The 15,606-nt window shown below is 38.0% G+C and overlaps 1 protein-coding gene across 1 annotated transcript in view; it reads right to left on the bottom strand.

Moving 5' to 3' along the window:
- Positions 1-15,606, bottom strand: part of LOC149602820 (ATP-binding cassette sub-family C member 1-like) — a 449,544-nt gene that overhangs the window by 350,856 nt on the left and 83,082 nt on the right. The window lies entirely within an intron of this gene.

The following is a 15,606-nucleotide window of genomic DNA, read 5'->3' as shown; positions in this document are numbered from 1 at the left end:
GAATTTTTATACCCAATGTTAATTTTTCCATAGGGTATCATACCCCATGTTATCTCTATGGCAAATTCATACTCACCCCGTTCTCTCATTTGTATACTACCAGAAGTGAGATGAGACTAGAAGTGAAGGACTCTAGCATTGATAGTAGATCCTGGCACTAGGGATGCACCGATATATGGGTTACCGATAAATCGGCCGATATATCGGCCTATCTTTTTCATATCGGTATCGGCCAATATCGGCTTCATGTAAACCGATATTTTCGGGAAAAAACTTGACAAGTTATAAGGCACTCAATGAATACTAATTTAAACACATCACTTATATTTATACCCACAATTTAACATTTCCCTTTAAAAATGCAAGGTTTTCCACTATCTCAGTTTTATTCCGTTGTTCCCGACTATGAGAAAGTAATTTCTTTAATTTCTCATACATCCAACAAACAATTGAAGTCGATACTGACGCTCTCTAATGCATTTGGTGTCACTAATGTAAACTTTGAACTTTTCATTTGTTCTCCATAAGTTTGCTTATAAGGTATACTCCTATTGGATAGAATCCCGTTGGACCGAATTCAGATTTGTACAATTGTAGCCAAATTTAAAACAATTTATAGCCCAAAGAGCGATTTTCGGCACAATGGGAATATTTATATGGAATAGCTTTCGACTGAATAGGATGGGTTTACACATATAAAATCACAGCGTTTTCCTTCAGTTGCCGAGCTCCAGTAGCGCAATGAATAGAGTGAGTTGGATGATCGAAGAAGTTAAGCAGCATCGAGCGCCGTCAGTATTTGGGAGGGAGTTCATTTAAAGATAAGGTTGGGTTAGAGTTAGGTTTGTAATATTTCATAAGAAAAACTAAAATGTTACACCTTTTCCAAAGCATTGAAGTTTATCTTCATTGACTATCCAAATTAATATGCCTTTTCGAAAGGTTAGGTTAGTAATTTTTATTAAAAAAAAGTAAAATGTTACGCCTATTCCAATATATTAAAGATTATCTTCATTGACTTTCCAAATTAATATGCCTTTTCCAAAGATTAGAATAGGTTACTAATATTTTATAAAAAAATAAAATGCTACGCTTTTTCCAAAATATTGAAGTTTATCTTCATTGACTTTCCAAATTAATATGCCTTTTCCAAAGATTTGATTAGACTACTAATATTTTACAAAAAACTAAGATGCTACGCCTTTCCAAAATATTGAAGTTTATATTCATTGACTTTCCAAATTAATATGCCTTTTCCAAAGATTTGGTTAGGTTACTAATATTTTACAAAAAACTAAATTGCTACGCCTTTTCCAAAATAGTGAAGTTTATCTTCATTGACTTTCCAAATTAATATGCCTTTTCCAAAGATTAGTTTAGGTTACTGATATTTTACAAAAAACTAAAATGCTACGCCTTTTCCAAAATATTGAAGTTTATCTTCATTGACTTTCCAAATTAATATGCCTTTTCCAAAAAATTATATTTTATATTTACTTTCCGATATAACGTTACTCCTTTTTGAATAATATTGTTCTTTATTTTTGTACTAAGATATTCGCATTACAAATGAAACCATTAGCTCTGATCACACGAATAAATACTAACTTAAAAAACAACAATTTGAATGGAAAATTCATGATTGGAAATCCGCCCAAATTGCGGTATTCGGCCCAACGGGGTTCGGTCGAACAAGACATTCGAACCAATGGGATTCGACCCAATGGTAGACAATCGCTTATAACGCTACTTCTTAATTGTTGAACAAAACAAGGGTCCCAAGAGGACCATTACAATTTTGCGCCACATCTCGTATAAATTAAGCACAGATTATGAGTCCTATCTCCTATTATAATAAAGCAATAAATATGAAATAAAATTAAAAATTAGGTTATCTCGCTGGATTAATTAATGTAGACATAGCATTAAGAAGAGTAGCTCCACAGTCAATAATTGCAAAGTGGAAACACTGGCGACATCTTGTATATTTTAGCGAAATCAACACCTGGCATTTTCCAAAATATATATTTAAATTATATTTAAAATTACTATTTAAAATATTATTTTTTCATATTATTTAAAATAAATAATTTATTTAATTTAAAATAATATTTTGTAAATGAATTAAATAGCTTAAAATAAATATAAATTTTTAACCAAAATTTCAAGGTAGATTCGAACGCGCGACCCTCGGCTTCAAAACAATCCACGAGGAAAAAACAGTCGAGCGGTTTACCAACTAGGCTACGAAGAGCTCTGCAATTTCCCTTCTGTTTGCGTACTGTATACATATTCTAAAGCTAGAGTTGACTGACAGCTGAGGGTGAAAATTAAGGCGGAGTTTTCGACGCCGTCCAATAAGCGGTGTGACGAAGACGAAACGAAGGAGGAGTAAGACGAAACGAAGGAGGAGTTAAACTTTCCGTTTATGCTCCCCATTATTTTACGCTCATCGCTAGATGGCGCAAAATAAAAAGGAGCTGCATTTTTACTGAAAACCAAGCAAAGGATTTAACTTAGAGCACACCATTTTTTAAGGAAGGGGGTTAAGGCTAAAATATGTAGCGGTACCACATTAAACGAAATGTGACACATGTCTCTAATCGTAGCCTACGTTAATCAAGGCCCGCGCATAGCCTTCTGGCTATGGGCGGCATTGAAAGGACGCGCCAGCTGGTTTTTTGCGCTTGATTCTCGGATGGTGGCGCTTTTAGATAGTAAATGCTAAGGGATCTTCCATTTATTTGAATTTGTAGAGCGGGAAGATTAGAGGGATCATGCATAAAATTGTTTTGACTAAAATATTTTTTATATAAGGAAACGCATGCATTTCTTATATATCATTATAATAATTATTATTTAAAAGATAAAATTTATAATAATAATTATTAGAAGGATAAAAATTATAATAACAATTATTTGAAAGATAAAATTTATAATAATTATTATTAGAAAGATAAAATTTATAATAATTATTATTATAAAGATAAAATTTATAATAACGTAAGCTCCGATTGAAATTTTAATTTTAATGTTGGAGTCGCAAATATTCATTATATATTATTATAATTAGAAAGATATTATAGAAAGATAAATATTATAATTATAGTTAGAAAGATAAATATTATAATTATAGTTAGAAAGATCAATTTTATATTTATAGTTAGAAAGATAAATTTTATAATTCTTATTGGAAAGATAAATTTTATAATTCTTATTGGAAAGATTAATTTTATAATTCTTATTGGAAAGATAAATTTTGTAAGTCTTATTGGAAAGATAAAATTTATAATTCTTATTGGAAAGATCCAGCGGCTCCAACCCAGCACTTATGCTTCTGCTCTCTCTCTCTCTCGGCTCTCTGCACCGTACGAAACGGGATTTGGATTGCGACACACGTTGCAATCGCCCGCGAAAACCAATTTTAAATTTAAAACCGTACTCTTAAGAGCGCACCAAGCGGAGACACGCGGCGAACCAAAATGCCAAAAAAAAATCCTGGAAAGCCAGTATGCGCGGGCCTTTATTAACGTAGGCTCCGCTCTAATAAAACAAAGTAAAAACGTAAATGGTCCTAAAAAATGTTGATTCTACTCTTGGAAACGATATTCAAGGAGAAATACAATTTTTTAATGGGCCGATAATATCGGCCGATATATCGGCTACGAATTTCTGATATATCGGCCGGCCGATATATCGGCTGTACCCATATCGGTGCATCCCTACCTGGCACTAGTGAACAAATTTGAGGATTTTATGCCGCTTCCCACGCGCTAAAACTAGAGAGAAAACAAGATATGCCCCAAGGCATATTAACGCTTTTTGCAGTGTGATATTGTCTTTAAAAAAACCCGAAATAGGGATATTCACACCGGTAACGTCAACGATTCCCGCTACCAATAAGCAAAGGCGTGGAATAGCATGGCAAAAATATCGATAGCTTAACAACAATCCGTAGTGGCGCAGACGTAAAGTATCCGCATCCCACACCGCCAACGTCAGTTCGAATCCCGCTACCTTCAAGAGTCAGCATTTCCTCGTCGAAAATATGACCGAATATAGTATAGATGTCGTTAGTGCGGTGGAGAATCAAATTCCGGCGAGCTCTGCCGCGTAATTTAAATTTACGAAAATGTACGCGAACGCGAAACAGCCAGCCGTCCTGCCAGCTAGCCAGCTAGCCAGCCAGCTAGCCTGCTTCCAGGGGTCTCCGTATAAAGCTTTTAGCTATGGGCAAAAAGCTTAAAAATTGGTCGAGTTCCAAAAACTTTTCCTACCCCCTTCCCCTCAACCTAAAGCGGCGGAACACGGACCCGGCTCCTTGAATCTAGTTCGGCCGTCTACTACCGCGAGCGTCTCACGTTTTGGAGGGGAAATTCTGAAACCGCCACCAGAGGGCCAACCGTTGGTGTGTACACTGTTATCAAGAATATTCACTTTCGCCGAGTGAAGAGTTTGGTTAGCTCAGTACTTTTGGTCTCATCTCACTTACGTACTCTCCGTGCCGTTCAAGGTGCACAATAGAGCCGCTTCCGAAATATTCGAGACCGTCGAATTTTTATACCCAATGTTAATTTTTCCGTAGGGTATCATACCCCATATTATCTCTATGGAAAATTCACACTCACCCCGTTCTCTCATTTGTATACTACCAGAAGTGAGATGAGACTAGAAGTGAATGGCTCTAGCATTGATAGTAGATCCTGGCACTAGTGAACAAATTTGAGGGTTTAATGCCGCTTCCCACGCGCTAAAACTAGAGAGAAAAAAATTGGTCGAGTTCCAAAAACATTTCCTACCCCCTTCCCCTCAACCTAAAGCGGCGGAACACGGACCCGGCTCCTTGAATCTAGTTCGGCCGTCTACTACCGCGAGCGTCTCACGTTTTGGAGGGGAAATTCTGAAACCGCCACCAGAGGGTGTGTTATCAAGAATATTCACTTTCGCCGAGCGAAGAATTTGGTTAGCTCAGTACTTCTGGTCTCATCTCACTTCTGATACTACTAATGTCCGAGGTTTCCACGTCGGTGTTCAACGCGTAATAATATCTGGGGATCGTGATATTCCCTATTTGATTCAGTTCCGTACGTCAATCGTCCCATTTCTTCTGTAAGGGCTCAGATAGTTTATCGTCCCAGTCTAGGCCCTCTTGCCAAAGCTCTTAAAACAAGATCTTTACGCGAATCGCAAATGGTGCTAGGAATGCTAAAGGATCAAATATTTCTGCCAAAGCCTTTAGCACGCTTCTCTTTGAGTTTGGTAATTCGCTGATAGAACTGAAAAGCTGTTCCGACTGGAACGAAACGGTGGAAGGTTCACAATTGAGGCTTAAAATCTTCATTGTAGATTCTTCCGAGAAACTAATTTTCTTATTCGAACAGGCCACTTCAAACTTTCAAAGCCCTTTTATTCCATAGCTCCCTGAGTGGGTGCAAGTTTGTCTGTCATTTGCGTGGACGAGATCCTCCCGCTGACATGATTTCTTTCGAATTCGAGCTCAGTTCGTACGCTTCTTCTTCGGTTTTTGCCCCGATATCAAGTCATCAACAAATTGAAAAGCACCCTCGTGAACTGATATTTAAGCCAGTCGACAGACTGGCTGATACATACGGGTCGTTCGAGTTTCCTGCCTTTCTACGGGCAAATTTTTGGAACGGGAGAGTAGATAATTTTGACGCCAGAAATGGCAGGCCTATGGCTTCAAGCAAATAAACGCCAATTGGTTTTTAGCCGTTGTGCTGCAAACAGGACCCCTCAGCGTAAGGATTTTTGAGGTGCAGAAATGGCAACCCTAGGGCTTCACGCGAATAAACGACAATTCGATTTTAACTATTGTGCTCCTAAAAGCGTAGGACCGTAGGTCGCGTAAGTCATTCTCGACTCTCTCTCGAGGGTGGGCTCTATCTAGCTGTTATCTTGGTGGGGGATCTTTTTACGACATACTCGAGTTCAAAATTCTCGTAACTCCAAGGCACTGAGGTTAAAATGCACGTATCTCCGATTCGTTTATTGAGACTTGGACTCTCTTTGAGTTTAAATGCACGTATCTCCGTCGTTCTCCGATTCGTTTCATTATCAGTAAGACCAAGCCTTTCATGGAAGGGACACATAAATATCCATTCCGTTTGAAATTATTCATTTCATATTTCATTATCAGTAAGACCAAGCCTTTCAAGGAAGGGACACATATTATAAAAAAACCGTTTTTACAAACGGAAAAAAACCTGATATATACTACATCGTTGATTTTGGGTCGCCACTCACTGTTCTTGTCACGGCTTCTAAGGGACAGATATTATTTATTCTAACCGTTTCATATAACACCACCATTTATTTAAGAGGTAACATTACGTCATGACAATTGATATCACATGTCATGACAGCATCAACTATTAAAGCGGTAATATTACGTCATGACTATTAATTTCACATGTCACAGCTAAAAACTGTCGATTCTTATCAGGGGCTTCAACTTCATTATCTTAACACATTTTCTTTACTTTTTATTTCGGCTGACATTTTTACCATAACTTCGTTGTTATGGCAAAAATTATTCATTTTTAGCTTCAAAAAATGTCAGCCGAAATAAAAAGTAAAGAAAATGTGTTAAGATAATGAAGTTGACGCCCCTGATAAGAATCGACAGTTTTTAGCTGTGACATGTGAAATTAATTGTCAATGACGTAATATTACCGCTTTAATAGTTGATGCTGTCATGACATGTGATATCAATTGTCATGACGTAATGTTACCGCTTAAATAAATGGTGGTGTTATATGAAACGGTTAGAATAAATAATATCTGACCCTTAGAAGCCGTGACAAGAACAGTGAGTGGCGACCCAAAATCAACGATGTAGTATATATCAGGTTTTTTTCCGTTTGTAAAAACGGTTTTTTTATAATTTCTTTATCTTCAGACTTTCTCCCGCTTGAGTGAGTGTCCCGTCAATTCAAAGAAAGCGTACCGAATCCCGATCGCTTTGGTCACCCCCAATTTGTAAGAATGTCTTTTCGACATCCGCTACCGCAGCTATGTTATGAGAGCGAAACTTGATCAATACATTTATTATGTCTGGTGTTAGATTCGGTCCAGGAAGTAAACAATCATTTAGAGAGGCTTCTCGCGTCGTGAGCAGACCGATCGAAAACAATTTTAATTCTGGTGGTGAGTCTCTCATTATCAACTACGGCCATGTGGAGTAAATAATACAACCCTTCTGGCATTTCTTCGTTTCATTCCCCTTCTGGCATTTCTTCGTTTCCTTCCCCTACTGGAACCTCTTCAATTATTCCATTTGCGCTTATATTCCTTTAAAATGCAATCGTATTCTTCATATAGAACTTGGTCCTTCTGTAGGCGTTTAACCAAACCAATTAAATATTCTTCTCGAATTAACGTAATTATTTGATAGAGCCGACTTTTCAGTTTACCATGGTAAATGTACAGTGTACATTTTCCCGTCAAATTGAATATTCTTCTTAAATTCTTTGATGACTACTTGGTGAGCCTCTGATAGGACTTCTGAACCTTCATCTTTTTTTACCGAGGGATTCAAGTTCACAGAAAAGCCGATCATTTGATATCAGATCAGCATCTTCAATGGTAGTCACCATTACGTAATTTACACATATTGCTCCCACCGTTGGGGTTCCGTTGGGGTTGAGTAAACACTGTCGGCAGGCCCGTTGAGTACCCATCCAAAAAGTGTTTCTATGGCCGCTAGTGATTCCCTTAATCTTTCCCGACAGTTAATTATTTTCCAATAGAAATCCGATCTAATAAGCACTGCTATTTCGCTGTTTACTCCGCCCACTTGGTCAATGTGGTCCGCTAACGGAAAACATTTCTTCGCCATGATTTTTTAAATTTCTTCTCCGGGGGCTCTGAATTCTGCCGAATTTATAATGGGTGTTTCTAGCGCGCCTAGCTCTATGTAGTTGTAATTAACCGAACTCTTCAACTTAATTTTGACCTTTTGGGACCTCATTAGTTTAGGAGGCTCTCCAAATCCATGAACTTGAATATCTCCCATGACCGGAAGTTTGAGCTTTTTAGAAATTTCTTCTTTAACATAAGTGCGCTGGCTCCCATCATCTAACATCAGCCTTATTTTACAGCTGTCTCCTTCCCCCTCCGCTCCAACGGCTGCCGTTTTTAATAAGACTGTTTGTCCTACCTTGGGTTCGACAATTTTCACCATGTTGACAGCTTGTTGAACTTGAGTGTTATCTGTTTCATCCGTCTCATTGTGGTTCTCCTTAGTGGTTATCTCCTTTTCGCAAACGGCGCCATGATGTTTCCCGCCACAATTGTTACACTTGAATGGTGGGTTGCAATACTTAGCAAGATGTTTACCGTAAACGCATTTGTAGCATTGACCCTTGGTTTTGAGTATTTGCTTTCTTTCCTCAACACTTCGTATAGTCTTGCATTGTTCCGCCTTATGACTTGACTTTCCACAAAATAGACAAGATGAATCCGCGCCGGTTGTCAACATTGAAGCCGATGATGTCCTATGCCCGTTAAATTGCTATCTGTCCGTTTTAATCCGATTCCCGCCGTAAGCCGTCATGTTAGTGGAATAGCTTTTCGCAGGCCTCGAGGTGAATTCTTCTTCGAAATTTTTTTTCTTAAAGGTCATTGCTCGCTTGCGGCATCTAAGTTCCTTTGTCAAAAAATCAAGCAATAACTCTATCTCGAGTTCTCCGTCTTCTTCACCATTCTGATAAAACTCTAGGGTGATATCGTCCGGTAACTTGTTTAATAAATTATGACATAAATGCGACCGATATTTACCCAAATCTCCCATGCCACTTTCCAGAGTAATTTTAAACTCTTAATTTCAACTTCGCACGAGTCCACAAATCTTTTCAGAGCGTTAACATCAACCCTTTCCTTACTGGCGTAATGTTGATTATTCTGTTAATATATTCAGTTTCTAGTACTTCTTTTTCGTCGAATCGTCTCTTCAAATTGTCTACAGCCCCGTAATAATTATCTTCGCTGAGCGAAAGACCTCTTATAGAGTTCAAAGCCGTGCCGGTTAGATAACTTTTCAAATACACGAACTTATTAACGGGGTTTAGAGTACAGTACAGTTACTATGTACCGCGACGTCAAACTGAGACAAAAATCTTGCCACTCTCTAAGAGTTCCATCAAACTTCGTTATTTCCAATCGAGGTAAATTATTAATTGCCATTTTCCGGTACCTGAATAACAGCCGGTGCAGATACATTCTGTGAGTTTTGAGTCGAAGCAAGATTCGTATTTCTCCCGCCATTTCCTCCCGATGATATTGACACCGTTTCCGATGCGTTGACCTTCTTTACAGCATGTTCTACGCGAGTTCTGCACACGATCACTTTATCCAAATATTTCTCGACTTCCTCTTCTTCTATTTTATTCACACATCTGGTGACTTGTCCTCGATAGGTTGTCCTCCTTCTAATATTCTGATGAAGCTCGTTTTCAACCCGATCACCTTCTTCGTCCGCCTTATTATCCTTTTGTTCGCCGCCTTGTTCGCGTCTTCTTCTTACTAAAACCTCTAACTCGCGATTAAACTTTATAGGCTAAAGATCCCGGGTTTCGGCACCATGTTATAAATCGAGACGAAAGGATACCTTCTTTTACATTTAACGAAAAAGTGAATTTAATTTCCAAACAAATAACAAATACAAAATGTGGAATTCGCTAAGAATCACTCGATCTGAACAGTTCAAGGTCAGTCGATCTTCTGCCTTTTTTCTCATTCTTAAGTAAAGATTGTCCCCAAAGTTCAGGGGTTTCGTTTTATTATAGAAGAGCAAGGGAGAGTTTTCTCCGCTCTCCCAAAATACAGGGTGGTTCTTTTTAGGGCTCGGTAAACGCCAACTCGAGCACTATAGTTTTATTGCCCTGCCATTCCTTCGTGACAATTTGGAAGCACCAAAAACTCTCTCTTTCGGTTAGTTAAAAGAGATAGAACTTCTGGTATCGTTAAATTTTATCTTAAACTGCCGGAAAATATGGCCCTTCTTTGTTCTGAAGAGTTTCAAAAATATTACAAGCGTTTTTTCTTTAAATTGTAGAAATGAAATATATATACTTCAAAAAATATTAGGATTTCCTTGAATCCCAATAAATGGAGAGCTTTTGAGGCGGGGTTTTGCCAGTCCCCGCCTAGGCGCCATATTGTGCGTGAAATTTAGCATAGAGTTCTTCAGCAGCCCGCACGGAGGGAGGCTGAAAACCGGCTCTTTCTACTGGCAGGCCTATCTGTGACGTTTTCCCCCTTCAAGTGATAGAGCTCTATAGATGTTGTGGAAACCACTCCCGTCTGTGACGTGACCCAAAAATATCTACCGCCAAACTCAAAATTCAGTCGTAGTGTGAATGGTCTACCGCCGGACGCCGGCGTCAGTTAAAATTTCTACCTTCGGCTGCGTGATTTTCGTCGGGTTTTTTTCAGTCGAGTGGAAATCTAGCGTAACTAAACATATTTTAAAGGCCTGGGCTATAATTCAGATTAATCTGTGGGCTTATATATTTAAATGAAAAGTCTGAGTCGAAATTGTTATTTTGGAGTGGGGCTCAAAATGCAAATTAATTGTTATCATTTCATATATGAACCTTAAAAAATCGTGTAAATTCAACTACGTGAGAATTCAAGATAAAAAATTCCCGAGCGAGCGAAGCGAGCTCTATTTTTCGATCTGAGAAAGTCAGATATCATTAATTCTGCGTTTGAAACCTCATACGGCTGGGATTATAAATACTTACTTTGAAATCTCAGAAATATAGGGCTTTATTGGCCGATTTGTGAAATTATAGGACACTTTATAAATATGGGACAATCAGTCTAAAAGCTAAATTTCGAAAGGGCCCCCAAAAGCCATGGGCCCGCCAGCAGTTGCGACCTCAGCTCCCCTGTAGTTACGCCACTGAATTAATGTAAAGAGATTCTAAGACCTCAACGGGACCTCTCAAGTCTCTCCTCCCTGGGCAAAGCACTAGTAACGCCCCCCTGGGTATTAAAAAGGTAATGGGAGTAGGCCTAGAATCAGTGAGCTTACAGTTTAGTCGACATCAAGGCCTACAGACCTAACGATGTAAATGGCCGAATGAGTTGGCGTTCCGTTACAACTATATCAATTAAATTTGCTTTCGAATATTCAATAATAGAATTTTTTTTTACTATTTTAAAATGTTAGGTTTTGGACTAATCAGATCGATTTTATTCTACTTTACATCATCAGCTTCTACCTTTAAAAGTACACCATTGGTAGATAAAGGCGCATTGTCTAAACAAGATGGGCACCCTGATATGTCTTACTTTACATGTGTGCCAATATCCTTGCTTTAGGGGAAAATGTTTGGGTGCCTGTATACCTCCGAAGCTAAATGGTATAGACTTCATTTTCTGGTGACACTTTTCACTCAGTGTGACTCAAAGAACGCACCCTTTAATTTATGGCAGACTTATCAGAAACACACTGTATAATTAGTTATTTTATTGACACTGATAAATATGTAAATTCAAATTTTTTTTCGCAGAAATTTCACTTTGTATGTGATTTTAATAGCAACTGATATTTGCTTTTCACGTGCCACGTGTCTATGAACTTGAAGGCGCGTGCATTACCGGAGTTTGATACTTGATAGTGTTTACTTTGATGCAGTAAAACTCAAAGATAATTGACTGTATTCAAACTAACAAAGTCCTACTAATAGTCAAGTTCAGCGGCCAGATTCATGAAATGAACCCAATAGATAGCCGTGAAACCAATGAAAGTTAGTGGAAAGAAGATCCTCGATGCTCTATCCAAAGCATTGTCTCGTTTATTTGGTACAGAGGTAGGTTTTCCTTTTCCACACTGACAGCTGCAGCTATTTGAAATTATTGAGGTCTTGGTCTTCATTCGTCGATTAACAATGTCGTTGTTAATGTAATTTATTTTGATACAATCGTCAGACCAAGCATTAACCAGCTGTCCTTTCTTAGACAAGGATCTGTTGTTCTTTCTTCTAATTTTGGATTTCTGTTTGAATTCAGAGTATATAAATATTAATATGATTGAAGTGTTGGAATTGCATCATGGATATGTATAAATTCTAACGTATTATGGATTTCCAACTGCGCTAAAAAGCAGAGCACCAAACACGCGTTACACCCACGGATGTGAGACGGCTGGTAATCAAAGCGGAGATAGCTAGGTCACGTGGGTAAAAGGAACTATATATCTCCGGAGAATCGCGAGTGACGAGTTTGAAATTTTGCCCATGCAGAGAAAAAGATACGAATTTCCCTCTCACTCACAAGATTGAGGGTACGGGGTTACAAGTCATATTTTTTTCTCTGCTGAACGGGTGTCTCAGCGAAATGCCTTGTGGAAGGTAAGAGATGGGAATCCTTCATACGTTAGTAGAATTGGTCTATACGTTAGTATTTATCGTCCTACGAACTAAGTTTGGAGAATGTCTACTCCAAGCTTGAGCCAGAGTGAATTCAATCAAGGACAGGAATACGGTTATCATGCAACCCAAGAGCCAAACATCCATGGCTGTCATGTAATCGAGGGTTGGTAATGAACCACGGGCCTGAGTAATCGAAGTTGCCAAAGTCAAAATGGCCGTCACTCCAAGGGTTACTCGTCCAGGAACAGCCGTAACGTCAAGCCAGAAAGACACGAATGACAAACAAACGACAAGAAAACTAGACCATAAGTAATTTCTGCTCAAGTTTTCCCATATATGTAGGGTACACAGTAAAAAATAATGGTCTTAGATTAAACCCTTGAGGGTTTTTGCACTTTTGTCAGAAAACCAGTACCAAAGTGGTTTGTTTGGAAACCATAAAGGGATTTTTTCCTATCCAAATAACACTATTGTTCAAACCATTTTACATCTTTAATTGTTATTCATTTCTACCGTTTTTAAACCCTTACAGGTGGTATATTCGACCTAATGTGGTACATTTCTTTTCCATTAGTGGTTAGCTTCTCAACCTTTCTCAAACCACTTACGGCGTTATTCTAAGCCATTTTTTGATTTTAGAACAGCCATGTTTAAAACCGAAATGATGGTATATTCTACCATTAAGTGTTGTTTAAAGAACCTTTTTTAAACCTAGAAAACTGTTGGAAAAAAAGGGGTTCACTTGAAACCTTTTGGGGGCACTACAAAATTTCCCCGTTTGAAAACTCCGCTAAACCCCACGACTCCTTATTCAAACCCCTACGGTTTTCATTCAAACCCCCGGGTGTTCTTATTCTAACCCCCGCTCGTTTTTATTCTAACCCCCCGCTTGATCGTATTCTAACCCCCCGCTTGATCGTATTCTAACCCCCCTGGTGTTCTTATTCTAACCCCCCCGCGTGTTCTTATTCTAACCCCCCCCCCACATGTTCTTATTCAGACCTCGCGGGCTTTTAATCAAACCACGCTCTAAATTGGATTCATATCCAGCCTTCAGTGTTAACATTCCGGCGTACTCCGAACAGTTTTATCATAAATGGTAGACACGCCATTGAATAATACATTCTTATTTACTTTGAACTGCAAAGATTAGCGTTTTGGATATATATAAATGTAGTATGGTTTAACTAAAATGTAAACACCCATTTCAAATATTAATATCAAAAGATGTTCTTGAAATAACGTAATGAAACGGAGCTTTATAGCTACAAAACTAGTAAAGGCATCGCATTTCCGAAAAATATTTCCCAAATTTTCGTTTTATATTGTGAATAAAAGGTAATTATAATTTTGTTTTCTTCACACACCAACACAAGGGAAACTGCTAAAGTGGTGTACTAATGTAACATCGGACGCTTACAGACACACAGATAGACGACTTTATTACTCTTTCTGTATTAAAATTGAGCTTAGAAATAAGAGTATCTTAAAATATAAAAATAAATGTAATTCATGTTATATATTTTCTTCGTTAATATTTCATCTCATTGCGCATTACATCGTTTTAAGAAAGAACAATTAAACATTCTTGAGAGACTTGACTAATATTGACGTTTGAAATGAAGCATACGCCGGTTGTTTCGCTATACGCAAATCGGTAGTATATAAAGGTTTCGAATTCCAATGATGTAAATGACAGCGCAATTGCATAAAGCTTTGGAGGAAACACTGAGTTACAATCTCCTCGGTATTTTAAGTCAAGCACACAATAAAACTTGTAGTTAACAAAAATTGCTTCATCTTTTGGCTAAAATTTTGCTGGCATAAACCAGAAGCTGCATATGGGCATCTTTCGCATATAACCTAATTTTGGATACTAAGACCTTGAATTTTATTATTAAATTGGTTTCTGGATTTTTTACCTCTCCGAGTGAAGATGTCGGTACGGAGAGGTATTACATCGGACTTGCCTGTCAGCGCGTTCGCACATGAAAAATTGGAGCAAACGTGTTCACAGAAAGCAATTTTTGGCTTCTACTCCCATCATTTCACCAAAGATGCACGCAGTAACAACTTTTCTTATAATTTATGATTTATTGTGAATCAAGCGCCTTATATACCCCAAATTTCCAAAAATTGTTAAAGACAGGGGTAAATAACGAAAGGAGTTAGAAACGCTAGCTTCCGTAGTGTAGAATACAGTGGGACCTTGAAACGTCATAGAATTTGTAACTAACGTAGTGCCATCTTTGGAACTGTATTGTAAATAAGAGCAGAACCTTAAAAGTTTTGCCTTAAAATCTCGCGCCGCAAGGTATTCTGGGTAAAGTAAAATGGCGGGTGTCGATGTTGTGAAGTCGTCTCATAAATCAACCCAATATAATTATTATATTCAATCGCGAGTAAACAGCGATTTAAAGAAGAAAGATAAGTCAACAATTTGCAATTTGAAGCCGGGGAAATCCTCAAAATGTGTTCAAACTTGTTTTGCCGTAAGTGCGCGGTTACAGAGTCGGCCCAGTGAGCCAAGGCTTAGTGGGAACTGTGGGATCAGGATCATCGACTGTATCTGTGACTAAAGAAATTAAAACAACTAAAACTGTATTGAAGGATGCAAAAATGACATTTAATTCCATTTCATTATCGAATAAGGAATTTACCAACTTTAAAGTTGCATGTTTCTAATTCAAGTGCACCTTAATGAATACTCTTTACTCTAACCCTAATTGTCACTCAGTCGTAAGCAGACGAACACTAGCAGACGAATACTAGCAGACAGGAGAAAATCGATATCCCAGCATGCCTTTCGAATCTTTGCTGCCACGCTATTGGTTGGAAAATATCATACTTATTTTGAATTATAGGCGGCGCGACCGAGGCGTTTTCTCTTTTCTGTGTCTACGTTTGAAAGTCCCACTGTATTCTACACTACGGAAGCTAGCGTCTCTAACTCCTTTCGTCATTTACCCCTGTTAAAGAGGCATACACTTGAATTCAAACGTCAACAATAGCAATGTTTCAAATGATTTTAGGAATAAAGTTTCTTGAAACGATTTAACTAATATTAAGGTAAGTTAATTACGATTAATATAATAATTATCAATTATATTTATTTGATTATAAGAAAAACCTCTTAATTTCTTCTCGACTTGGAGTAGTCTATTTTAGTTTATCATAAGAAAATAGCTCATAGCTCCCTGTAAGT

Source organism: Phalangium opilio, unplaced genomic scaffold (genome assembly GCF_054372755.1).
Source record: "Phalangium opilio isolate 3A_F unplaced genomic scaffold, DU_Popi_V2 ptg000352l_1, whole genome shotgun sequence".
NCBI classification, from domain to species: Eukaryota; Metazoa; Arthropoda; class Arachnida; order Opiliones; family Phalangiidae; genus Phalangium; species Phalangium opilio.
This window is presented reverse-complemented; position numbering and strand designations above follow the sequence as displayed.